Source organism: Cryptomeria japonica, chromosome 4 (genome assembly GCF_030272615.1).
Source record: "Cryptomeria japonica chromosome 4, Sugi_1.0, whole genome shotgun sequence".
Lineage (NCBI taxonomy): Eukaryota > Viridiplantae > Streptophyta > Pinopsida > Cupressales > Cupressaceae > Cryptomeria > Cryptomeria japonica.
In genome coordinates, this window is record NC_081408.1 from 204109485 (window position 1) to 204137096 (window position 27612).

Sequence of the window (27612 nt, forward strand, 5' to 3'; positions counted from 1 at the left end):
GAGATCCCTGTTGCAAAGGAAGTTTTTGCAACCCTTCAAAGTCTTGCACTACCAGTTTCTATCTTACTAGTTTGTGTTAACTCAACACACACTACAACTTAGCCTTTTTACTGGTTCTAACTCTGCTAAATCTTCTCTCCCTCTATTTTGCTGAATTCAACTCACACTTGGTCATTCTCCTTCAAGTACTGCTTCTTTCATTTTCAACTCTACATTCTATGCTCACTCTATTGGTTTGTTCCTTACACCAGTTTTCCCTGCTTCTCCTTACCAGTACAATCTTCACTCACAAAGACTTCAAGTGTTTATCTATTTGGCTCTTAGATAGCAATTTCACTCTATTTTTTTCTCTTCAGCACCAACATCTATCCATCTTAGGACGTCATATTTAAACTGAAGCTTTCCCACCAAGAATCAATTTAAATAGAGGATGACTAGGGTTTCTTCTACTAATCACAAGGCACAATGAATCAAAATAGATCTCCTTCCAGAGACCGATCACCTGCAACAAATCAATCAACATCTGCCAATCTCACCACTTCCAATATACGTTCGCTAAATTTGTCAAACATGGCCCTATCTATTGACCCACATCAGTCAAATGCCATAAATCTCTTTATGTTTCCTTTCACAAGTGAGCACAAAAATCAGATTGTCCTTCCTTGATCAAATCACCCAACTGCTCCTTCAATCTGCTTCGAGCCACAAACATCTGCAATCAATCCGTGATTTTTCCAATCACATTAAATGTCCACTTGTCACACCTATCATGCTTTATTGATGCACACAATGACCTCTACCTTTTTTCCAACTCGCATCCACCTGTTAGGCACATCAACAATCGACTTGCCCACATTGAGTCGGTTCATGCTCATTTATTCAACAAATTCTCATACCGACATAGACCCTTACTAGTAAAACCTTCTTCTCCTGCTATCTGGTAGCATATACTACACCGGTAGCTCAACTTCAGCTCTGGTGGTATGTGATTGACACTCTACCTCTTTAGCACAAACATTATCACAAACAAACAACTAGCCTACATACCAGTTACAACCTTCATACTGGTTACAACTTCTCATGTAAGCACACAACTTCATATTACATCTTATCGATGATGTCACTGACAATCTCAATACATGTTTGTCTTCCACCATACTGGTTGATATGCCTTCATGTTAATCTTCCTTATGCCAGTTCAATCTTCTTTATACTAGGTTGACATACCCTACTGATAGCCTGCAATACCAGCTAACATCAATGACAACTCAATGCCAACAATCTCCCCCTTTGGCATTGATGCCAATATTTTATGTTCTATTATCTCTCCCCCTTTGATAGTATTGGAAAAGGGAACCTTAGTCTGACACCGGCCATACTTCCAGAGTCTACCCATAATCTCTCCCTTGTCTTCATCTGGTTAGGACACATTTTCCCCCTACGTCCATGCTCCATGATTCAAGAGTCAAAAGATAGTAATAATTGTTGACTCCCCCTGAACCATACATCCTCCCACACATTTAAGTGCTATCAGATGGTGGGACAACTCCAATCTTGTGTCTGAAGTACTCAAATGGACCCAAAGTAAGGGGCTTGGTAAATTTGTTAGCAATCTGCTCACCAGTTGGAACATATTCTACTATGACCTCCTTATCTACTACCTTCTCCCTCAATAAGTGATACTTCATTGCAATGTGTTTTGTTCTTGAGTTCATTGCTGGATTCTTGGAGATGTTGATTGCACTTGAGTTATCACACCAGATTGGAATAGGATCCGGTATCTCCACCTGTATGTCCTTCAATGTCTGCTTCATCCATATCACTTGTGAACAACATGTACATGATATATATATCCACCTCAGTAGTGGATAATGACACTGAGTCTTTCTTCTTGTTGTGCCATGATACTAACCATTCTCATAAGTAGAAATCACCACCACTTGTGCTCTTCTGGTCATCAATACGTCTTTCCCAATTTGCATCAAAATAAGCCTGCAAAGAAAAGTCTCCTTTCTTTGGATACCACAAGCCATAACTGATAGTTCCTTGTAGATACTTGAATATTCTCATGATTACATTTAAGTTAGACTATTTATGAGCATCTTTGAATCTTGCAATCATGCAAACGGATTGTACAATGTCTGGTCTAGATGTTGTTAGATATAATAGACTACCAATCATAGACCTATATATTGTTTTCTCAACTTACAACTGGTAACCATAGGACTACTTACCGGTTTGTTGTCCTCCATTTGAAACTTCTTCAACATATCTTTAACATACATGGTTTGAGAGATGAAAATTCCTTTCTCCTGCTATGAGATTTACAAACCAAGAAAATATGACTGTAGACACCTAAAAATGGTCAACGCTTGCGGAGTCATACTTTAACATTTGCGCATTGCCTCATTTTAGGTTTTTGCGTCGCATTAACATTTCTCCTATGATTCGTACTTGGTTTTTATCATTTGAGAGCATTGAGTCATTCTTCTGCATTCTTCAATCATCTCGTCCTCAAATTTGGTCTTGTCGACAACACTATCCAGTCATGATTTGGATCGATCTTATCCTATTGTGTCAATATGCATGCTCATTTGTTATCATTTTGGACATCATCAATCCTAATTAAGGTTTTGTCCTCTTATTAATCTTATCATCAATCTTATCATTTTGGACATCATCAATCCTAATTAGGGTTTTGTTCTCTTATCGATTTGTCATCAATCTTGTCATTTTAACGATCGATTTGTCATCGATCGTTGTCATGTTCGATCTTGTCATTTTGCGATCGATTTGTCGTTGATCGTGGTCATTTTTAATCTTGTCATCTTGCAATCTATTTATCATCAATCCTTGTCCTCTTGTCAATTTTGTCATTTTGCGATCATTTCGCTATTGATCATTGTCTGTCTCAATTATGTCAATTTGGATCAATTTGTCATTGTTCCTCATCAATTGGCGCATTTTTCAGTCAAATCGTTTATCACATTGGTCATTTATCAATCCAAAATCAAATCAAATCGAGTCAATTATATTTCAAGACCTAATTCATCTTCTAGGGTTTTATGATTTATTCATTTAACCTAATTTGTCATTTCTTCCTCTAGGATTACTAAATTATTTATTAATCCTAGGTCTTCTCATTACAATTAAATCTTTATTTAATTGGCTAATTATTCTTCCTCTTGTAAATTAATTAATAAATGACAAATTATTAATTAATTTACCTAATTTCTTCTAGTTCCTAATTTCCTATTTTTCCATCAATTTCTAATTCCTAATGGTCATCAATTTCAATTTTTTTAATTTTCTTAATTTCTAATTTCTTTTCCCTCCTATTTCATCTCCTAATTCTATGGGAATGACATTTCAATTTGTCATAAATTGTCATAATTGATAATCAATCAATTTTGACATAGAATGTGTCATAATTTGTCATCAATTATCAATCAATCAAATTGTGCATGGAAAGTGCATAATTTGTCATATTGATTTGCAATTTCCATTTGAATTGCATCATGCTAATCTTGTCATTTATCCAATTCTTCTATAAATTGGATGATTTTCAATCAAAGCTAATCCCGAATCCGTAATCAAACTATCGAACTTATGCTTCTAGTACTCTTGATCAACAAACCGATGTCAATCTTGCTTTCAATTGTATGTTGTGCATTTGTAGGTGAGATCCACAAATCCATTTGAAGAGGAAAGAAGAACAATGGAGCCGCAAGGAAGAAGCATCCAAATCATCATCTGGTTTGCATGAATATTTGCTTTTGAATGCTTTGTTTTTATGTCTCTATTGAGTGTGCTTAGGATTAGATCATTGCAATGAATGCATTTGTGATTGAGCTATTACGTTTATCTTGTCTTGTGATGATTTCCTATTTCCTATGCTACAATGACAACTCACCTAGCATGGACATCTCAAATGTTGTCTTCATCTAATCTGAAAACTCTTTGCACATGATGTCCTTGTCTCCACAAAATATAATATCATCCACATACACAACAACTATGATCACATGGTCTCCATTTACCTTGATGTACATGTTGTTCTCTACATTCCCTTTCCATAATCATTGTTCCTTCAAGTACTTATCTACCCCAGAATACCATGCTCTGGGGGCCTGCTTCAAACCATATAGGGCTTTCTTATACTGACATACAAAACTCTCTTCATCATGTAATAGATATACTTTTGGTTTCTCTATATACAATTTTTCTTCAATATTACCATTCAAAAATCTAGATTTAACACCCATTTGGTAACCCTTGTATCTTTTACAAGTAGAGAAAGATAGAAACATTCTTATTGCCTCTAACCTAGCAAATGGTGCAAAGGTTTCTTTGAACTCAATACCTTCCACTTGAGCATACCATTTGCAAACTAACCTAGCTTTATGTCAGATTATTTTGCCTTCTCCATTCATCTTCTTTTGGTAGACCCACTTGGTACCTATGCCATTCTTTTCTGCAGGTCTAGGAAAAGAATCCCATGTTTGCTTCTTTTCAATTTGTTTCAACTCTTCATCCATGGCATCTACCCATTTCTCAGCTTTGCTAGCTTCATAAAAAAATTTGGGTTCTAATTTTGTCTTGAGGATTTACCTTCTCAGCATTCCGAGCTAGTCTCCTTCTAGTCTTCACACCTTCATTTTTATATCCTATTATCTATTCTTCTATATGGTTCTTCTGCACATACAGATTGGAGTTCTTGCTTGGTTCTTCTTCTACTGATCAACTATCAGATTGAACTTCATGCTCATCATCTGAAGCATCAATATAGCATTCCAATGCAGATACTTTCTTATGTAGGTCTTCATCTATTCTCACATTTATACTATCAACCATTTTTCTCAATTTCTTGTTGTAGCATTTGTAGGATTTTCTCTTGGTTGAGTAACCCAAGAAGATTCCTTCATCACTCCTAGGATCAAAACTTCCTAATCCATCAACATCTCTCTTGATGAAGAACTTATTTCCAAACACTCTTAGTTGTATCCAATTTAGTGTATAGACAACAGTATGAACTGCTTCCTTCCAGTATATATCCGATATGTTAGTCTCATTCAACATTGTTCTATCCATTTCCTTTACTGTCCTATTCTTCCTTTCTGCCATACCATTCTGCTGTAGTGTTCTTGTTGTTGAATACTGTCTCTAGATTCCATGTTTCTCACAGTAGTCAATAAACTCATTTGAATAATATTCTCCACCCCGGTTTGATCTTAAACACTTCAACCAATGTCCACTATCATTTTCAACAATTCTTCTAAAAATCTTGAATCTTTCAAATGTTTCTGATGTTTCATGCAAAAATATCACCCAAGTCATCCTTGAGTAGTCATCAATGTGTTGGCATTGAGTTGTCATTAATGTCAGCTGGTATTGTAGGCTACCAGTAGAGGTATATCAACCCAGTATGAAGAAGATTGATCTAGCATAAGGAAGATTAACATGAAGGCTTGTGAACCGATATGGTGGAAGGCAAGTAGGTATTGAGACTGTCAGTGACATCACTAGTAAGAGGTGATATGAAGTTGTGTTGTCATGACAAGCTATAACTGGTATAAAGGTTGGTTGTTTACTTGTGATAATTTTTTTGATAAAGAGGCAGAGTAACAAAGAGATCACAGACCACCAGAAGTGAAGTTTTGTTATTGGTGTAGTGTATACTTCTCATTAGCAGTAGGAGAAGGTCTCACCAGTAAGGTCTTGTGCCGATATAAGTTTGATGGATGATAAAATTGATGTTGTGTCCGTGAGCTGAGTGTATGCCAATGTGATGCCACATGGAGATGAGATGGCAAGCATGTAGAGGTCGGTGAAGTTTCCATCGACATGGTTGTTGGAGTAGTTAGTGGACATTAAATGAAAAAACCACAAATCACGGGTCGATAACAGATTGATGCAGCTCGAGGAAGAATGAATGACAAAGAAATATCAAGGAGTTGTTGGTGCCTGGATCAAAGCAAGGAAATCATATTGCAAAAGGACCTCAAGAAGGAAATAGTTGGGTCATAAATGAGTCGACTAATTTGAAGGCTGAAAATCATGGTTGGGTTTTCTATTTTTGGTAAACATATTTTGGACAAATGCAAAATGCGTGATGGATTATTCCTCCAATGCAAGTGTGTGCTCCAAGGCAGATCGGATCAGATTGGATGCAGATTTGGTCAAAAGAAGGAAACCCTAGCCACCCTCTAGTTCAATTGGTTTTTGGTAGGAAAGCCTTAGTTTAATTATGGCGACCTACGATAGATAGTTGTGTGGATACAAATAGGGAAAACAAGAGAGTGAAATTGTGGTCTGAGAGCCAAAGAGAAAAACACTTGAAGTGTTTGTGAGTGAATATTGTAGCGGTAAGAAGAAGAAGGTAAACTGGTGTAAGGAACAAACTAGAAGATTGAGCATAAAAGGAAGAGGTGACAAACTAAAAGATGTAGTACCTGATAAGAGTAACCTAGTACAATTTGAATTCAATAGAATAGTGGGAGAGAAGATTAAGGAAAGGTGAAACCAACTGCAAGGCTAAGTTGTAGTATGTGTTGAGTTGATATAAACCAGTAAGATAGAAACCAACAGTGCAAATCTTTGAATAGTTGAAAAACTTCTTTTGTATCAAGGATCTCAATTCCTTATCTGAGTTTTTCATATTGTTTACACTGAGTAGATGCTTAGTGTAGGGGTTGTAGCTCCTTTAGGTTGTAGCTCATAAATTGTGTAGGGGTTGGTGCTCCTTGGATTGGTACCCTAATATTTGTAATCAGATCTTTTCATTATGAGGCTAGATTGGAGCATAAGATCTCCAACAACTATTCTCACCGAGGTTTTTCCCACATTGGGTTTTCCTCGTACATTTGGTGTTATGTTTTTCATCTTCATGTGTGTGAAGTATTAATCCTTTTGTTATTTCTCCTAAAAACATTGTTTGCATTGCTTTGGTAACCGGTCTGCAACTTGTATATTTCATATTGAACTAGTATAGCCCTGACTAAGTAAAAATTATTTAAATCACTAATTCACCCCCCTCTCAGTTGTTTCCAACAATTGGTATTAGAGACCAGGAACCTTATTTTGTCAAAGAATTCTTTATCTTGGGTAGATCCTCTCAAGTGTTCACAATGGCAAGAAATGAATCATCCTCCTCAAAATCCCCTATGTTTGATGGTGTCAACTATACCTTTTGGAGTAGAAGAATGGAAACCTATTTGTCCTCTATAGGTTGTGATGTATGGATGTTGGTTGTGAATGGGTATACTATCCCTAATAATCCTCCTACTAAACTAGATGCTAAGAAGGAATATGAGAACAATGCTAAGGAAAAGAATTATATTCTAAGTGGGCTATCTAATAATGAGTTGTTAAGGTCATGCACTGCTCATCTGCCAAAGCAACTTGGGATAATTTACAAAAAATATTTGAAGGCAATGCTAAAGTCAAGGAATCCAAGTTACAAACATTCAGAGCACAACTTGAGGGTTTGAAGATGAGCAATGAAGATAAGATTGTTGACAATCTCCAAATAATTGATGAAACAACAAACACCACTAGAGGGATTGGGGAAGAAATAAAAGATTAGGTGGTAGTGAAGAAAGTACTTAGATCCCTTACACCTAAGTATGATGCAAAGGTTTTTGCAATAGAAGAAGCAAAAGATCTCAAAGTCTTTATAATGGATGAGTTGTATGATTACCTAACACTTATGAAATGAGGACTGCCAGTACTGAGGCTTTGAAGAAAGAAGCTGCATTCAAAACATCTAGAAAAGGAAAAGAAGAGTCTGCTCATGATGAAACCAGTCAAGACTTTGATGATAACATGGAAAAAAATTTCAAAGGACTCAAGATGGGTTTAGGAAAATACAAAGGCAAGTTGCCCTTGAAATGTTTCAACTGTGGGAACATTTGACATTTTAATGCAAAATGTCCCTATGGTGATAGGAATGAAGATGATCAATCGAGTGGTAGCAGATTATACGGTAAAGAAAGGAAGAAGAATTTATACAGGTCTGGTAGAAAAGTCAACCGAAAGAATAATAGTCTCTACACATATGAAAATGATACCATAGATAAAGAGAGTATCTCAGCTGACTGTTGCAGTGAAGATGATGTTAGTGCAACCCTATTCATGGCCCAAGATATTCTAGTACCTAAAGAAGGAGAAGAGGAAGAGAAAGAAGGAGAAGTATATCTTGAAGCAAATATCATTAGTGCCTTGGAAGAGCTGAATAAAACAAGAAGAGATATTAAGAAGGTGAAAAAGGTTGTAGCTGAAGAGCAAGAGATGTTGGAGAAATCTCTTCAAGAGTCCAAGAAAAAAATTGTAGATCTAAAACTTCAAATAGAAGAATTCAAGAGGATTTGTGAAGTTACTAGTACCAGTTTGAGTAAAAAGGAGAAGGAGCATCAAAACCTAGAAGAAGAAATTGTCAAGCCCCAGAAAGAAGTAGAGAAAAGAAAGGAAGAAATGAAAGTGAGAAGCAAATATGAAAGCAGCATCGAAGTTTTAGACAAGATGTTGACCAAATAGAAGGAATCAAAGGATACCAGTGGCTTAGGATTTGAAGAGGGTCAAAGTTCAAATAGAAATGACACATCTAGTAAGGAGATACAGTTCACCTCTTTAAATGAAGGTGAAGAGAAGAAGACATTCACTATAAGCAAAGATACTAGCAAGAAGACATATGTAGATGCTGTTAAGAACTGTCACACAAACCGGTATACACAATCAGTGAACCGGAGACCATACTCAATGCACCAACATGTAGATCTAAGGAGAAATGCAATATCTGATCATGAAGGATTCACTAGTGTCAGTAGAATGAAAGGAAGACCCTTGGGGAGGTAGTCATTTGCAGGACCAAGACAATCTAATCGGTATGTTCCAAACTTTCATGGTTATTGTCACCAGTGTAATAAGTTCTATTATAGAATGGCAGACTGTAGAAAAATGAATGTAAACCCCATTTTTGAGAGTACAAAATCATTTGCATCTTTACAAGGTACAAATGTCACTTACTATAATTGCAATGAGTTTTGTCATAAGAGTTATGAGTGTAGGAGAAGTGTGAAGATGTCCTACAAGAATGCTTTAGATACATCTTTCAATGCTAATATAAAATGTTATAAATGTCAATTTTGGTCACATAGCAAGGCATTGTAAGCTAAGAACTGGTGAGCAAAAGAAAACAGAACCAGATCAGAAGATAGAGACTAAATCGAAATGCAAGATGACAAAAGAGGAGAACAAAGAATAGAAACACATTTGGATAGAGAATGGGAAGAATAAGACTGTGTCAAGCTTGATTGTGCAGACTCCTCTGCATGTTGAAATGAAGAATTTATGGGTAGTTGATAGTGGCTTCTCAAGTCACATGATTGGAGACAAGAAAAAGTTTATCAAGCTTGATGATTGGAATGGTGGTTCTGTCTATTTTGGTGACAACTCCTCCACCAAGATTAAAGGTCGTGGTACATTGAATATTGATGGAAAGATTAAGGCTCATGATGTGTACTACATGGGAGGACTGAAGCATAATCTATTAAGTATAAGTTAGATGTGTGATAAAGGATACAAGTTCACATTTGACTCCATTGGCTATTAGATAAGAAAGTAGAGTACTGGTCAGGTTGTGGTAGAAGGAAAGAGAACATATGGAAATGTCTACAATCTGAAGGAATGTTATTATTCCCAATGCATGATGGGATAGGTTGATGAAATATGGTTGTGGCACCAAAGATTAGGTCATGTGAACTTTGACAATCTGGTGAAGATAAGAAAGAACTGGTATGTAAGAAACATTCCATAAATAACTAAACCAAGTACTTTTTGTGATGAATGTATCAAAGGCAAGCAAGTTAGAGTAAGTTGCAAAACAAAAGAGTACAATACCTCAAGACCTCTAGAATTAGTGCATACAGATTTGTGTGGGCCATTAAGGGCAAGGCCTCTGACCGGTGAGAGATACTTCATGATGTTCATTGATGACTATTTAAGGATGACTTGGGTGACAGTTTTGCATGAAAAAACACAGGCATTTGAAAGATTCAATATTTTTAGAAGAATGGTTGAAAATGATAGTGGACATCCATTAAAGTGTTTAAGATCAGACCGGGGTGGAGAATATTCTTGAAATTAGTTTATGGACTACTGTGATAAATATGGAATCTGGAGATAGTATTCAGTAGCAAGAACACCACAACATAATGGTGTGGTAGAAAGGAAGAATAGGATAGTAAAGAAAATGGCCAGAACAATGTTAAATGAGACTAGCATACTAGATACATACTGGAAGGAAGGAATTCATACAATACATTAAACCAGGTATAGTTAAGAGTAAATAGTAGAATGACACGCTATGAGTAATGCTACAACCGGAAACCATCACTCAAGTATTTTAGAGTGTTTGGAAATAAGTGCTTCATCAAGAGAGATACAGATGGATTAGGAAGTTTTGATTCTAGAAGTGATGAAGGAATCTTCTTGGGTTACTCAACCAATAGCAAAGCCTACAAATGCTATAACAAGAATTTGAGAAAAATGGTTGATAGTATAAATGTGAGAATAGATGAAGACTTACATAAGAAAGAATCTGCATCGGTACCCTATAATGATGTTTGAGACAATGACCATGAAGATCAATATGAAAATGGACTAGTAGAGGAAGCACCAAGCAAGAACTCCAACTGGTATGTGTAGAAGAACCATTCAAAAGAATAGATCATAGGATATAAAAATGAAGGTGTGAAAACTAGAAGAAGACTAGCCCAGAATGATGAGCAGGTAAATTTCTGCCTCATGATAGAACTTGAACCCAAAACTTTTGATGAAGCTAGAAAAAGTGAGAAATGGGTAGATGCCATGGATGAAGAGTTGACACAAATTGAGAAGAATCAAACATGGGAACTTGTTCCTAGATCGACAGATAAGAGTGTCATAGGTACCAAGTGGGTCTACTAGAATAAGATGAATGAAGAAGGAAAGTTAATCTAACATAAAGCAAGTAAGCCTACAAAGGGTATGCTCAAGTGGAAGGTATTGACTTCAAATAAAAATTTGCACCGGTTGCTAGGTTAGAGGCAATAAGAATGTTTTTAGCTTTCTCTACCTATAAAGGATACAAAGTCTACCAAATGGACGTGAAATCTGCCTTTTTGAATAGTAAACTTGAAGAAGAGGTATATATGGAACAACTAGAGAGTTATCTTTTACATGATGATGAGAGTTGTGTATGCTGGTTGAAGGAAGCCTAGTATGGTTTGAAGCAGGCTCCCAAAGCATGATATTCTCGGTTGGATAAATACTTAAAGGAGCAAGGATTCCACAAAGGGAATGCAGATAGTAACTTGATTATAGTGGTTGTATATGTGGATGATATTATCTTTGGTGGAAACAAGGATATCATGTGCAAAGAATTTGCAGATGAAATGAAGATAAAATTTGAGATGTCTATGTTGGGTGAGTTGTCCTATTTTCTTGGTTTGTAGATCTCACAGCAGGAGAAAGGAATTTTCATCTCCCAAACCAAGTATGTGAAAGACATGCTGAAGAAATTTCAAATGAAGGATATCAAACCAGTAAGTATCCCCATGGTTACCAGTTGTAAGTTGAGAAAACTAGATGAGTCACCAGATTTTGAGCAAACATTGTATAGGTATACGATTGGTAGTTTGTTATATTTAACAACATCTAGAACAGATATTGTACAAGTTGTTTGCATGGTAGCAAGATTTCAAGATGCTCCTAAAAATTCTCACCTAAATTCAGTCAGAATAATCTTCAGGTATCTGTAACGAACTATCAGTTATGGCCTATGGTATCCAAAGAAAGGAGACTTCTCTTTGTGGGCTTATACTGATGCAAATTGGGCAGGATGTATTCATGACTAGAAAAGCCCAAGTGGAGGTGCATTCTACTTAGGAGACCGGTTAGTATCATGGCACAACAAGAAGCAAAACTTAGTGTCATTATCCATTGTTGAGGCCGAATATATAGTTGTTGCTACTTGTTGCTCATAAGTGCTATGGATGAAGCAGACATTGAAGGACATATAGGTAGAGATACTGGATCCTATTCCAATTCGGTGTGATAAATCAAGTTCAATCAACATCTCTAAGAATCTAGTAATGCACTCAAGAAAAAAACACATTGCAATCAAGTATCACTTCTTAAGGGAGAAAGTAGGAGACAAGGAGGTCATTGTTGAATATGTTCCCAATGGGGAGTAGATTGCTAACATATTTACCAAGCCACTTCCTTTGGGCCCATTTGAGTACTTAAGGAAAAATATGGGAGTAGTCCCACCATCCAGTAGCACTTAAATGTGTAGGAGGATGTATGGTTCAGGGGGAGTCAACAATTGTTGCTATCCTGTGACTCTTGAATCATGAAGCATGGACATAGGGGGAGAATGTGTCCTAACCAGATGTAGACAAGGGAGAGATTTTTGGTGTCATACTATGGTTCTCTTTTCCATTATTGTCAAAGGGGGAGAGAAACCATAACAGATAATGTTGACATCAATACCAAAGGGGGAGATTGTTGGCATTGAGTTGTCATTGATGTCAATAAGTATTGCAGGTTATGGGTAGAGGTATATCAACCCAGTATGAAGAATATTGATCTGACATAAGAAATACTAAGATGAAGGCTTGTCAAATGGTATGGTGGAAGATAACTAGATATTGAGACTATCAGTGAAATCATCGGTAAGAGGTGATATGAATTTGTGTGTTGGCATGACGAGTTGTAACCGCTATAAAGGCATGTTGTTTACTTATGTTAATGTTTGTGATAAAGAGGCATAGTGACAAAGAGATTATAGACCACTGGATGTTAAGTTGTGCTACCGGTGTAGTGTATACTTCTGATTATCAGCAAGAGAAGGTCTCACCAGTGAGGGCTTGTGTCGGTATAAGTTTGATGAATGATCAAATTGACCTTGTGTCGGTGAGATGAGTGTATGTCGATTTGATGCCACATAGAGTTGAGGTGGCAAGAATGCAGAGGTCAGTGAAGTTTCCATTGACATGGTTGTTGGAGTAGTTTGTCGACATTAAGTGAAACAACCACAAATCATGGGTCGACAACAGATTAATGCGGCTCGAGGAAGAATGAATGATAGAGGAAGATCAAGGATTTGTTGGCACCTAGATCAAAGAAAGGAAATTAGATTGCAAAAGGACCTCTAAAAGTAAATAGTTGGGTCATAAATGAACTGACAGATTTCAAGGCCAAAAATCATGGTCAGGTTTGCTATTTTTGGTAAACATATTTTGGACAGATGGAAAATATGTGATGTCTTATTCCTCCAATGCAAGTGTGTGAGCCAAGGCAGATTGGATCAGAATGAATGGAAATTTGGTTAGAAGAAGGAAACCCTAGCCACCCTCTGGTTGAATTGGTTTTTGGCGGCAAAGCTTCAGTTTAAATATGGTGACCTAAGACAGATAGTTGTGTGGCTGCAAAAAGGGAAAAGAAGAGAGTAAAATTGCGATCTATGAGCCAAAGAGAAAAACACTTGAAGTGTTTGTGAGTGAAGATTGTACTGGTAAGAAGAAGCAAGGTAAACCAATATAAGGAACAGGCAAACTGAGTGAGCATAAAATGCAAAGGTGACAAACTAAAAGAAGTAGTACTTGATAAGAGTGACCTAGTGTGATTTGAAGTTAGCAGAATAGAGGGAGAGAAGATTAAGGAGAGGTGAAACTAGTAAGAAGGCTAAGTTGCAGTGTGTGTTGAGTTGATATAAACCAGTAAGATAGAAATTGACAGTACAAAGATTTAAAAGGTTGCAAAACTTATTTTGCATCAAGGATCTCAATTGCTTATCTGATTTTTTCGTATTGTTTACACTGAGTAGGTTCTTAGTGCAAGGGTTGTTGCTCCTTTAGGTTGTAGCCTCTGAATTTTGTAGGGGTTGGTGCTCCTTTGAGTTGATACTCATAAATCAGGGGTTGGTGCTCCTTGGGTTCATGCCCTAAAATTTGTAATCAGATCTTTTCATTGTGAGGCTAGATTGGAGCAGAAGATCTCCAACAGCTATTCCCACCGATATTTTTCCCACATTGGGTTTACCTCATACATCTGGTGTTATGTGTTGCATCTTCATGTGTGTGAAGTATTCATCCTTTAGTTATTTCTCCTACACACATTGTTTGCAATTCTTTGGTAACTGGTCTGCAACTTGTGTATTTCATATTGAACTAGTATAGCCCTGACTAAGTAAAATTTGTTTAAATCACTGATTCACCCCCTCTTAGTGATCCATTGTGTCCAACACAATGAATAGCATGAAGTATCTCTCACCAATCAGAGCCCTTGTCCTTGGTGGCCCACATAAATTTGTATGTACTAACTCTAGATGTCTTGAGGTATTATACTCTTTTGTTTTGCAACTCACTTTGATTTGCTTGCCTCTGATGCATTCATCACAAAAGGAACTTTCTGGTTTATTTATTTGTGAAATATTTCTCACATACTGGTTTTTACTTATCTTCACTAGATTATAAAAATTCACATGACCTAATCTTCGATGCCACAACCAACTTTCATCAACCTATCCCATCATGCATTGACACTCATAGCATTCCTTCAGATTGTAGACATTGCCATCTTTTCTCTTTCCTTTTGTCACAACCTAACCGGTATTCTTCTTTGTTATCTGACAACCGATATAGTCAAATGTGAACTTGTACCCTTTTTCACACATCTGACTTACACTCAATAGATTATGCTTTAGTCCTTCCATGCATTACACATCATGAGCCTTAAGCTTGCCATCAATATTCAATGTACCACAACCTTTAATCTTGTTGGAGGAGTTGTCCCCAAACCAAACAGAACCACCATTCTAATCATCAAGCTTGATAATATTTTTTTTGTCTCCAGTCATGTGATTTGAGCAGCCACTATCAACTACCCATAAATTATTCCTTTCATCATGTAGAGAAATCTCCACAATCAAGCTTGACTCTATCTTGTTCTTCTCCTTCTCTATCCAAACTTGTTTGTCTTCTTTATTCTCCTCTTCTGTCATCTTGTGATCCGATTTAGTCTCTATAAACTGACCTAGTACTATTTTCTTTTTCTTGCTAGTCCTCAAGTTACAATGCCTTGATATGTGACCAAAATTTTGACACTTGTAACATTTTACATTAGCATTGAAAGATGTATCCAAAACATTCTTTTAGGACATCTACACATTTCTCCTATGCTCATAACTCTTATGACCAAACTCATTGCAATTATAACAAGGGACATTTGTTCCTTGTAATGCAACAAATGAGTTTCTACTCTCAAAACTGGGGTTTACATTCATTTTCCTACAGTCTACCATTCTATGACCAAACTTATTACACTGGTGATAATAACCATGAAGGTTTGGAACATACCGGTTAGATTGTCTTGGTCATGCGAATGACTACCTCATCGGGGGTATTCCTTTCATGTTGCTAACTCTGGTGAATCCTTCATGATCAACTCTTGCATTTCTCCTTCGATCTGCATGTCAGTACATTGAGTATGGTCTCTGGTTCATTGATTATGTATACCAGTTTGTGTGATGGTTCTTTCCAACATCTGCATGTCTTGTTACCGATATCTTTGATTACTGCGAATGTCTTATTCTCTTCACCTTCATTTGAAGACGTAAATAGTATCTCCTTTTTGGATGTATCTTTTCTATTTGAACTTTGTCCCTCTTCAAATCCCAAGCCACCAGTATCTTTAGATTGCTTCTTTGCTCAACATCTTGTCTAAAGCTTCAATGATGACTTCATATTTTCTTCTTACTTTCATCTCTACCTTCTCTCTAATTCCTTTCGGAGCTTGACAATTTCTTCTTCTAGGTTCTAATGCTCCTTCTCCTTATTACTCAAACTGGTACTAGTAGCTTCACAGATCCTCTTGGCCTCTTCCAATTGAATTTTTAGATCTACAATTGTTTTCTTGGATTCTTCAAGAGATTCTTCCAACATCTCTTGTTCTTTAGCTGCATCCTTTTTCACCTTCTTCAGATCTCTTCTTGGTTTCTTCAACTCTTCCAAGCCATTGATGAGCTTTGCTTCAAGATCTACTTATTATTCTTTCTCTTCCTCATCTCCTTCTTCAGATACCAGAATCTCCTGGGCCATGAAAAGGGTTGCATTGACTTCATCTTCACTGCAACAGTCATCTGAGACACTCTCCTCATCGATGGTGTCATTTTCATGTGTGTAAAGATTGTTCTTCTTTCGATTGCCTCTTCTACCATGCTAGTAGACATTATTCTTCATGTCCTTACCAGATGATCTACTACCACTTGATTGATCATCTTGTTTCTAATCACCATAGGCACATTTGACAACAAAATGTCCAATCTTTCCATAGTTGAAACATTTCAGGGGCAACTTGCCTTTGTATTTTCCTGAACTTGTCTTGAGTCTTTTGACAAAGTTCTCCATGATATCATCTGAGTCTTCACCGGTTCCATCATGAGCAGACACTTCTTTTTCTTTTCTTGATGTTTTGAAGGAAACTTCTTTCTTCATAGCCTCAGTACCGACAGTCCTCATTTCATAAGTAGTTAGGGAACCATAGAACTCATCCACTATAAAGAATTTCAGATCTTTTGCTTCTTCTTTTGCAGAAACCTTTGTATCATACTTAGGTGTGAGATATCTAAGTACTTTATTCACTACCACCTCATCGTTAATTTATTCTCCAAGCCCTCTAATGGTGTTTATTGTTTCATCAATCCTTTGGAGATGGTCAGCAATCTTCTCTTCATTTCTCATCTTCGAACCCTGAAGTTGTTCTCTCAATGTTTGTCACTTGGCTTCCTTTACTTATCATCACCTTCAATTTTTTTCTGTAGCTTATCCCAAGTTTCTTTGGTAGATGAGGAGTGCATTACCTTAACAAACTCATTATCAGATAGCCCACTAAGAATATAACCTTTTTTCCTTAGCTTTGTTCTCATATTCCTTCTTAGCATCTGGATCAGTAGGAGGATTATTAGGGACTGTATGCCCATTCACAACATACGTCCAAACATCACAGCCTAGAGTGGACAAATAGGTTTCCATTCTTCTACTCCAAAAGGCATAGTTGACACCATCAAACATAGAAGCTTTTGAGGAGGCTAATTCATTTCTTGCCATTGTGAACACTTGATAGGATCCTACCCAAGCTAGAGAACGCTTTGACAAAACAGGGTACCTAGGTTTTGATACCAATTGTTGGACATAATGGATCACTAAGAGGGGGGTGAAACAATGATTTAAACAACTTTTACTTAATGAGATCTATATTGGTTCAATATGAAATAAATAAAATGCAAACCAGTTACCAAAGAAATGCAAACAACATGTGTAGGAGAAATATCTATAAGATTAATACAACACATACATGAAGATGCAACACAAAGATGTACGAGAAAAACCCAATGTGGGAAAAACCTCGGTGAGAATATCTATTGGAGATCTTCTACTCCAATCCAACCTCACAATGAAAAGATCTGATTACAAATTTTAGGGCACCAACCCTTGATTTATGAGAACCAACTCAAAGGAACACCAAACCCTACACAATTTATAGGCTATAACGTAAAGGAACTACAACCCCTGCACTAAGCACCTACTCAGTGAAAAATAATATGAAAAATTAGATACACAAGTGAGAACCCTACTGCAAATAAATTTTTTGCAACCCTTCAAAGCCTTGCACTACTAGTTTCTATCTTACCGGTTTGTAATAACTCAACACACACTGCAACTTAGCCTTTCTACTGGTTTTAACTCTTCTAAATCTTCTCTCCCTCTATTCTGCTTAATTCAACTCACACTTGGTCATTCTCAATCAGGTACTGCTTCTTTTAGTTTTTCACCTCTGTATTCTATGCTTACTCTACGAGTTTTTTCCTTACACCGGTTTGCCTTGATTTTCCTTACCGGTATAATCTTCACTCACAAACAATTTAGGTGTTTATCTATTTGGCTCTCATACAACAATTTCACTCTATTCTTTTCCCTTCAGCAACAACATCTATCTGTCTTAGGTTGTCCTATTTAAACTAAAGCTTTCCCGCCAAGAATTGATTCAAATAGAGAGTGAATAGGGTTTCTTCCACTGATCATGAGGCACAAAAAATCAAATCACATCTCCATCCAAAGATTGATCACCTGCAATAAATCAATCAAGCTCCACCAATCTCGCCACTTCAAATATACATTTTCTAAATTTAGCAAATAGGACCCTGTCTATTGACCTGCATTTGTCAAATGCCATAAATGTCTCAATTGTTTCCTTTGACAAGTGAGTACAAAAATGGGATCGTCCTTCCTTGATCAACTCACCCAACTACTCCTTCAATCTGGTTCATGTCGTAAACTTCTCAATCAATCTGTGATTTTTCCAATCACATTAAATGTCAACCTACCACACCTACCATGCCTTATCAATGCACAGACTGACCTATGCCTTTTTTCTAACTCGCATCCACTTGTCAGACACGTTGAAAATTGACCTACCGACATTGAGTCAATTCATGCTCATTCATTCAACAAATTCTCATACCAGCACAAACCCTTACCGATAAAACCTTCTCTTGTTGCTACCAATAGGATATACTACACTAGTAGCTCAACTTCATATCTGGTGGTTTATGATCTCTTTGACACTCTACCTCTTCACTACAAACATTATCACAAACAAACAACCAGCCTACATACCGGTTACAACCTTCATGTTGGTTACAATTTTTCATGTCAGCACACAACTTCATATTAGCTCTTACCAGTGAAGTCACTGACAATATCAATACCCTCTTGTCTTCCATCATACCAGTTGATATGCCTTCATGTTAATCTTCCTTATGTCGGTTCAATATTATTCATACCGGGTTGATATACCCTACTGGTAGCCTGCAATACCGGTTGACATCAATGACAACTCAATGCCAACAATCCTTTGTGTACCAATTTGGCTTTATCCTAGACCACTACTCCATCTTCATTCAATTTGTTTCTGAATACCCACTTTCTGCCTATAACATTTTGTTTCTCCAATCTGGGCACCAATGACCATGTATTATTCTTCTCTATCTCATCAAGTTCTTCTTTCATTGTCTTGATCTTGTGTTCATCTCCAAAGGCTTCTTTTGTTGTTATAGGATCAATGGTGGAGATCATACAAGAGTTTTCTCTTATCCCTCTTCTAGTTAACACACCTGTATTCTTGTCTCCAATAATATGATCGAGGATGTGATTGTGTTTGACATACCTTATAATAACATGATCTTGGTTTTTAGGTTCTTCTTCTTCTTCACTTTCTTCATCTTCTATTGGACCTTCCTATTTCGGTTGAACTAGGGCTTCAATGTCCAGTTCTCCAACTTTTGGCTTTACCGGTTCCAGTTCCAAAATCAATGTGTAAGGTTCTTCTTGTTCCTTCTCTTTGATGGTTTCTTTATATTTTTCACTTCTTTTAATAAAACATCTGCTACCAAAATTTTTGAAGTAACTGACATTTGGTGATCAACTATACCAGTATTCATAGGGTGTTTTGTCCTTACCTCTTTTAACTAGTATCTGTTTCATTGTATAAATAGTTGTGTTGTCAACTTCTCTCCAAAATGTCTTAACTACACCTCCTTGGATTAACATAGTCCTAGAAGCTTCAACCATTGACCGATTGTTCCTTTCTACAATACTGTTCTGCTATGGTGTTCTTGGTGTAGATAGTTGCCTCTTGATCCCATTGTTTTCACAATATCTAGTGAATTCCTCTGAAGTAAATTCACCACCTTGATCAGTTCTTAAGCATTTTAGCTTCCTTTCACTATCATTCTAAACTAAGGCTCTGAATGCCTTAAATCTACTGAATTCTTTTGTCTTGTCTTTCAAGAATGTGACCTACATCATCCTTGAGTAGCCATTAGTAAATATCATGAGTACCATTAACCTTGAATACTCCTAGTCCTCATTGGTCCACATAAGTTGGTATGAACCAAATCTAGCAAATGTTCAGCTGAGAAAGATTTTCTCTTGAAGCTTGAGGATGTCATTTTACCTAACTGACATTCCTTGCACAAAGCATTCACTGGTTTGTCCAACTATGGCAAACCTCTTACTAATTTTGACTTATTGACTCTTACAATGTTATCAAAATTCGCATGACAAAACCTTCAATTCCAAAGCCAACTATATTCTACTTTTGCAACCAAACATCTATTGACTTTATAATTTAAGTGAAATAGGTTACCTTTGGTTTGTTTGCCAGTTGCAATCAGTTCATCTTTGCTTCCAAAGATCTTGCAAACTTCATTCTTGAATTCTAATGGGTAACCTTTGTCATTGAGTTGAGCAACACTCAAAAGATTGTGTTTCAAACCTTTAGCCTAGTAGACATCATCTGCACTACTCTTACCATTCTGGGAGATGGATCCTTTCCCTTTTACCATGCAGGGAGTGTTATTCCCAAATCTGACAATGCCTCCATCAAATTCTTCCAATGTTAGAAACTTGCTCCGATCACCAGTCATGTGCTATGAACAACCACTGTTAATAATCCAGTCATCTAAACTATCCAAGTGAGAGACCAATTCCTTCTAATTTTATATTCTTCTTTGATAGCAACAAAGACAATGTCCTCATTTGCATCTTCTTCGGATTCCTCATCTGCAATTCCTCCATCCACTGCAATGAGACAATTTATTTTTCCTTTTCCTTTAAACTTCCTATATTTCACTTGTTTTTCCTCATTATCTCCATTAGGACAGTTAGCAGTAATATGTCCTATCCAGTTACATGCAAAACATTTTAGTGGTAATTTACCTCTTTACTTACTCGTACCTTTGGGTACCCGCTTGGCCAACAATGCTTCAAGAACTATAAATCTATCTTCATCATCTACCTCTTTGTTGGATCTAGATTCATGATTGTAACTTATTTCTCTACTTTTCCTTACTAGTGGGGTTGAGACCGAGGCTTTAAATATAGATTATGACCTATGAACACTTCCATCAAAACCATTTAATTCAAATGCGGTTAATTTGCCAATGATAAAGTCAAGTGTTACCTTTGTCTTGTCAATAGATTTGATTTATTGAATGGCTGCAAATCTGATAGTGTAGACCGGTAGAAGGGTTCTCAATACCTTGCTAACCATAGTGGTATCCTCCACTGTACCTGCAACACTTTTGATTTCTCTAACTATCTCCTTTATTCTTTGACCATACTATTGAATGTTTTCTCATTCAGCCATTCGCATATCATCAAATTTTCCTCTGAGACTCTCTTTCTTGCTATCTTTACATGCTCATCACTACTATAGATTTCTTCCAGTTTTTGCCAAACTTCATGTGCAGTCTCCAATCCATGAACATCAACATATTCTGAATTAGACAAGCTACTGATGATGGCTTCCAATGCTTGGTTGTTCTCCTTCTTCTGATCATCTATCAAAATTCCACTAAGCAAGTTATACTTAGTAACAACATGATCCCAATACTGACTTCCTAAGCTATTGATGTAAATATTCATCCTATCACTCTGGATTCTATAGTTATCTCTATTGAACTTCGGACCCTCTCTCTTCATCATTTTCTCCTAGATCTTTTCCTCAAGATATTAGGCTTATACTCAAGAGGACCTGGAATTCTCTAATGCCAATTGATAATATGATGAAAGTATAAAGATCTGGTCAACTAATGAGAGGGGGGGCGTGGATCAGTCGATAGAAAATTAACTAAAATTTCACCAGACTTAATTTTAACTTAGAAACAACTCATAAAACTAACCAGTTTAGACAATTTTAACAAAACTGCAACAATAATGTCAAACCTTACCGGTTGACCAAATACTTTAGTGATATAATGCAACAGATCTAAACCTTAAATACAATTAGACCAAAAATTTACATCACTTCACTAATACTAGTAATAAAATGTTTCAAATCATTTCTAGTCATTTAAATATATTTATGCAGATTTAGCAGTCATTCATATCAACCATATGAAAACACATCCACAAAATCATTCACCACTTGACATAATGATTTTTCATGTGGAAACCCAAATGGGAAAAACCGCGGTGGGGATGAATACCACAAGTATTTTGAACTCTTATGAAGTTCACGTTGTTAGGAGCCAAGACTTGTTAGAAGCTTATACAATAATGTTCTATTAGGAATAGATCTAGTTAAGGACCACCCGGCTAAGGGATTGACTATAAATACCATGTTAAAGGTAATACCCTATTAAAGGTAATCTCAATGGAGGATTTCAAATCCAAGCTAATGAATCACCTGGTTAGAGGATTTCTTCAACAAGCCTATTAGATCTTACCCGGTTAAGGGATTTTACTATTGTTATGGTTAGAGGCACACCTCCTGGTTTGGCAACAATCACTACCATACTTAACCAAATTTGTCAACAAATTTTTAAACAATCCATTGACCTTAAAAACATATACATTAGGTCAGTAACACAAAATAAACCCTACAATTCTAATAAATATTACAAACACATCGATTCAATCTTGACCATTAGATTACATCACAAACAACTACACATTCTTTTAGGCATCTTTGACTACTCCTTGATCACCACACTTTGAATGTTGTAGCTTATCACACATTTGTCACTTCATACTATGCATTTCATCATTCCCAAGTTAAACAGTTATCTCTACGCATCAAATCCATTTTAAAACTCATCGATCATCATCGATCATCATTTGGTCATAAATCATGACAACCGATCTCCAAGCTCCATCGATTAGGGTTCTTCTTCTCAAGTGGTTAGGATTACTAGTTGATCTTCACTGCTTCAATACCGGTTTCTATACTACTTGATTACCGATTGCTTTACCACTTCATTAATAGTTGCAATTGACATCAATGACAACACTATTCTTCTTCAATGTAATCTTCATGCAATGCCAACAGAATCAACAACCACCTTGGACCCTGTAGCTGACTCAACCTTCCACCTATCACCTTTATTTGCCACAGCAATCTCATATTGCTCTATTACTGAAGGAGAAATGAAAGAATCCAAAGCACCTGAATCAAATAATACTGAGCAAGAGATACCACCTATCTCACCTATAGTCTCAATAACTATAGCCTAGTGATCAGTTTAACGATTATCAACCACCACAAACACACAATGAGACCTCCCAGCATCACCTACTATAGAATCTGAAGCAGGTGGTCTTTGTGCTGACATATTTGTAAACCTCTGATGATAATGAATATCAATATGGCCCAACTAACTAGAAGAGAAGAAATCTCTCTTGCCAAAACCTCTGCTCACTAGGCTCCTGAACACTACCCTTACTAGAAACCTTTTGAGAACTTTGTGCTGGTTGGGAAGGATATGATTTCCTATCTCACCTTCTACTATGACTCTTGTCACCCTTGGATCTAGAAACATGCACAAAGCTTTGATTCTAAAGATACTTCTTCCTATATCACTGACCACTCTGAAAAGAAGAGGGATAACTCCTCACAATACTTGAAGACTGCTATTGTGCACCTCTCGCAAGTGACCCTGAAACTAGAGCATTATCTGTCTGCACACCTGGTGTACCACCCAAGGCCAAACTTAGATTCTCCTCAACCAATCGTGCCTTCTCCACTGTTGGCATTATGTGAACTGGTATGAGGACATGATGACATTGTATGTTTTCATTGATTTCAATATGCTGAAGAGGAGAGAACCGGTATATGTGAGAACCGGTATAACACTATGAGCTGACATTTGTGCCAAAGTGAAGTGGTGTGTTTATTTAAGGTGAACTGGCATGTGGTTATGAGAACTGGCACATGGAAGCTTTCCATGACTACCGGTTGGTAATCTCAACTTCAAGGTTTCCGGTTGTAGTGCTTCAAGCATGTGTGGCTCAACCAGTGACTGTGTGTGATGAGTTAGCATTGTAACGAAGAATAGATTGTGTTTCCACATCAGCCTTATGCGCATGAAGGATCTTGCATGAAGGAGATTGTTCCCAACTACCTCGGGAATGTGCAAAGTCTGTAAATGGTGACAACGCATGATAGGTTATAAGCTGCCATGAAATCAGTGAAAAATGAACGATGGAGAGTGTCTTGAGATTGTATCAAGACTGTTGCATTTAATGCAATGTGATGAACGGTAGGATTGAACCATTTGAACTCCTTAACCTAACAGGTTTAGGATTTAGGGTTTATGCGACCGACCTATCTATTTTCCTATAAGGTCAATGTTGTGTTTCTTTCTGAGGTTGTTGGCAAAATTTGTGTGTGTGTATCCAAGAGAAGTGATACATGATTCTTGCTAGACCAAAGGAGAGAAGTGATACCTATAGAGTGTAAGTGCAGAAGGTGAAGAGGAGCTAAAGTGGATCTACATTGGCATTGAGTGTTGTTACCAGATCATTGTAATACTTGTTGATCTCTAACCACTTCAACAGTTGAGAAATCCCTTAACAGGGTAGCTTTAACCAGCTTGCTGTAAATCCTTTAATAGGGTGACTCAAAACCATTGAGTTCTTGAGATCCTCTAACAAGGTAACCTTTAACAAGGTTTAACCCTTAAACAATTATTCTAGCCATCCCTTTACTAGGTGATCTCTAACAGGATCGGTTCCTAACAAAACTTGTTGTATTAGTCTTTAACCAGACAATGCTGTTAACAGAGCAGACTTCTAAAGAGTTCGAAAACAGCTTGTGGGTATTCAACCCCACCGTGGTTTTTCCCAGTTGGGTTTCCATGTGAAAAATATATGTGTCATTTGTGATGTCCTTTTCATGTGATGCTATGTTGTTTTTAGTCAAATGGTGAATCATGTTGATCTAGCTGTTTATATATATATCTTTGATGGTAGATTACCTGTTCATGCACTAGGGTGAAATGGAAATGAAGTATTAGATTGTATGAAAAGATAACTGTCAACTGGTTTATGCTTGTCTCAGTTATTCTGGGTTTTGCCACTTGTACTCTGTTAAGACCGGTGTTACTGTTTGTCTGTCAAAGCACAGTGTCTACTGACAAACCGGTTTAAGATTGTGTTTTTGTCTGTACTAATTCACCCCCCCTCTCAGTACTAGTTTGGTACTATCCATTCATCATTGAATTATCAATTGGTATCAAAGCGTCCTCCATGTCCTCTGTGTTATAAGTTTAACCTCTTGAGGTAAAGATCCCAGCCTAATGATGAAGAGGGAAGGTCCAAAGATTAATAGGGAAAATTTCCGTATATGGAAAGATAGGACGAAGATATACATCAAAAGCATGGGTACTCAACACTGGAGCTATGTTGAGAATGCCTATGTTGCCCCTACCGGTACTCTCACCAATCACCAAAAGAGAGAGATGTAGGAGAATGGGCAAGTCATGGAATCCTTAATTAGTAGTTTATCTGACATTGAGTTTATTGATGTCCAAGATAAGGTAAATCCCAAAGAGGTATGGGATACTCTTGAAAATATCTATGGTGGTGATGAGCATGTAAAACAAGCTAAGGAAGAAAGCCTTAGAGGGAAGTTTGAAGACATGTAGATGGTTGAAGGTGAGACCACTCAATAGTATGGAATAAGAATCAAAACTGTTGTCGGAGATATCAAGAGTGCAGGTGGTAAAATGGAAGATTGCACAGTGGTAAGAAAAGTCCTGAGATCCTTATTACTAGTCTATGCAATAAGGGTTGCTACTATTTAGGAGTTGAGATCAATAGACAAGACTAAGGTATCCCTAGACTCCATCATTGCAAAGTTGATAGCCTATGAGCTAAATAGTTTTGATGGCAGTATTCAAAAGACTGAATCAACTTTTAAAGCTTCTGATGTACCATCTAGAAAAGGAAAAGAAGCTAGCACTAGTGGTGAACCAAGACAAAGTAGAGAAATGGATGATGAGGAGATTCTGATGGCATTTGATGCTCTTCCTTCTAGGAAACTTCCTAAAGGAACTGACAAATATAGAGGTAAGCTCCCTTTGAAATGCTTTTCTTGTAACCGGATAAGACATATTGTTGTAAACTGTCCTAATGGCAACAACAAGGACAAACCAAAAAGGTTCAAGAAATTCAAAGGAGGAAGTTGAAGTAACTGTTTTGTGGCAGTTGATGAAGGTGTCACAGATGAGGAATTAGAAGAGGAAGAAAATGAAGATATTGTGTTTGTTGTTGTCAAGGAAGATGTGTCAGACAAGAAGCCTCTTGTCTCCCGCTTTGATAATTCCAATGAGTGGATTATTGACAGTGGCTGTTCTCACCATATGACTGGTGACCAGAGCAAGTTTCTATCCTTGGAAGAGTATGATGGTGGTGTGGTTCACTTTGGTAATGATGCACCATGTATGGTCAAAGACAGAGGGTCCATCTCTCTAAATGGAAAGAGTAGTGCTGACAATGTGTATTGGGTTGATGGTCTCAAACACAACCTTCTGAGTGTTGCCCAGCTGAATGACAATGGTCTCACTCTGGAATTCAAGAGTGGAGTGTGCAGAATCAAAGGAAACAGTGGTGAATTTGTGGCCACTGGCATGCAGACCAAAGGTAACCTATTTTAGTTGAATGCAAATGTAAGTGCATGTCTTATGGCTAAATTTGATGATAGCTAGATATGGCATAGGAGACTCTGCCATGTAAACTTTGATAACATTGGAAAGGCCAATAAGATCAAGGTAGTTAGAGGGTTTTCGGTGCTAAGAAAACCAGATAATACCTTGTACAGAGAGTGTCAATTGGAGAAAATGTCTTCCTCAACCTTTAAAGGTAAACTTTCATTGCTAACAATTTGCTTGTTCTTGTGCATACTGATTTGTGTGGTCCTATGAAAACTAGAAGTGTGCAGGGTGATAGATACTTCATGATTCTCACTAATGACTGCTCAAGAATGATGTGGGTCACATTCTTGAAAGATAAGTCTGAAGCTTTTGTAAAGTTCAAAGCTTTTAGAGCATTAGTAGAGAAGGAAAGCAGTAAAAGAATGAAGTGCCTGAGAACTGATCAAGGAGGGGAATTCACTTCCGGTGAATTCAACAAGTATTGTGAAGAACATGGCATCAAGAGACAACTGTCTGCCCCCTGGACTCCACATCAGAATGGCCTAGCAGAGAGGAATAACCGGACTGTGGTTGAAGCAAATAGAACCATATTGATTCAAGGAAAGGTAGCCCACACCTTTTGGAGAGAAGCAGTGAGCACTGCAGTCTACACAATGAACCGGGTACTCATCAAGAAAGGTAAGGATAAAACTCCTTATGAGTAGTGGACTGGTAAGACACCTTTGGTTAGCTACTTTAGAGTGTTTGGTAGAAAATGTTACATCAAGAGGAGCGAACACCAGAGAAAATTTGATGCAAAATGTGATGAGGGAATATTCCTAGGGTATTCCACCAAGAGCAAAGCTCTCAAGTGTTTCAATAATAGGACTCAGATAATTATGGAAAGCATCAATGTAAGAGTTGATGAAACCTTTGAGAAAACTAAGGAAACCGACAGTGAGCAAGTGGTAAATGAACTAGTTGTAACCTTCTGGGAACCGATTGTCAGTCAACCGAGTAGTAGTAATAGTGTTCCTACACCGGTAGATGTAGATGTTGATACTAATGAAGATAAGGATGAAGAAGAAAAGCAAGAG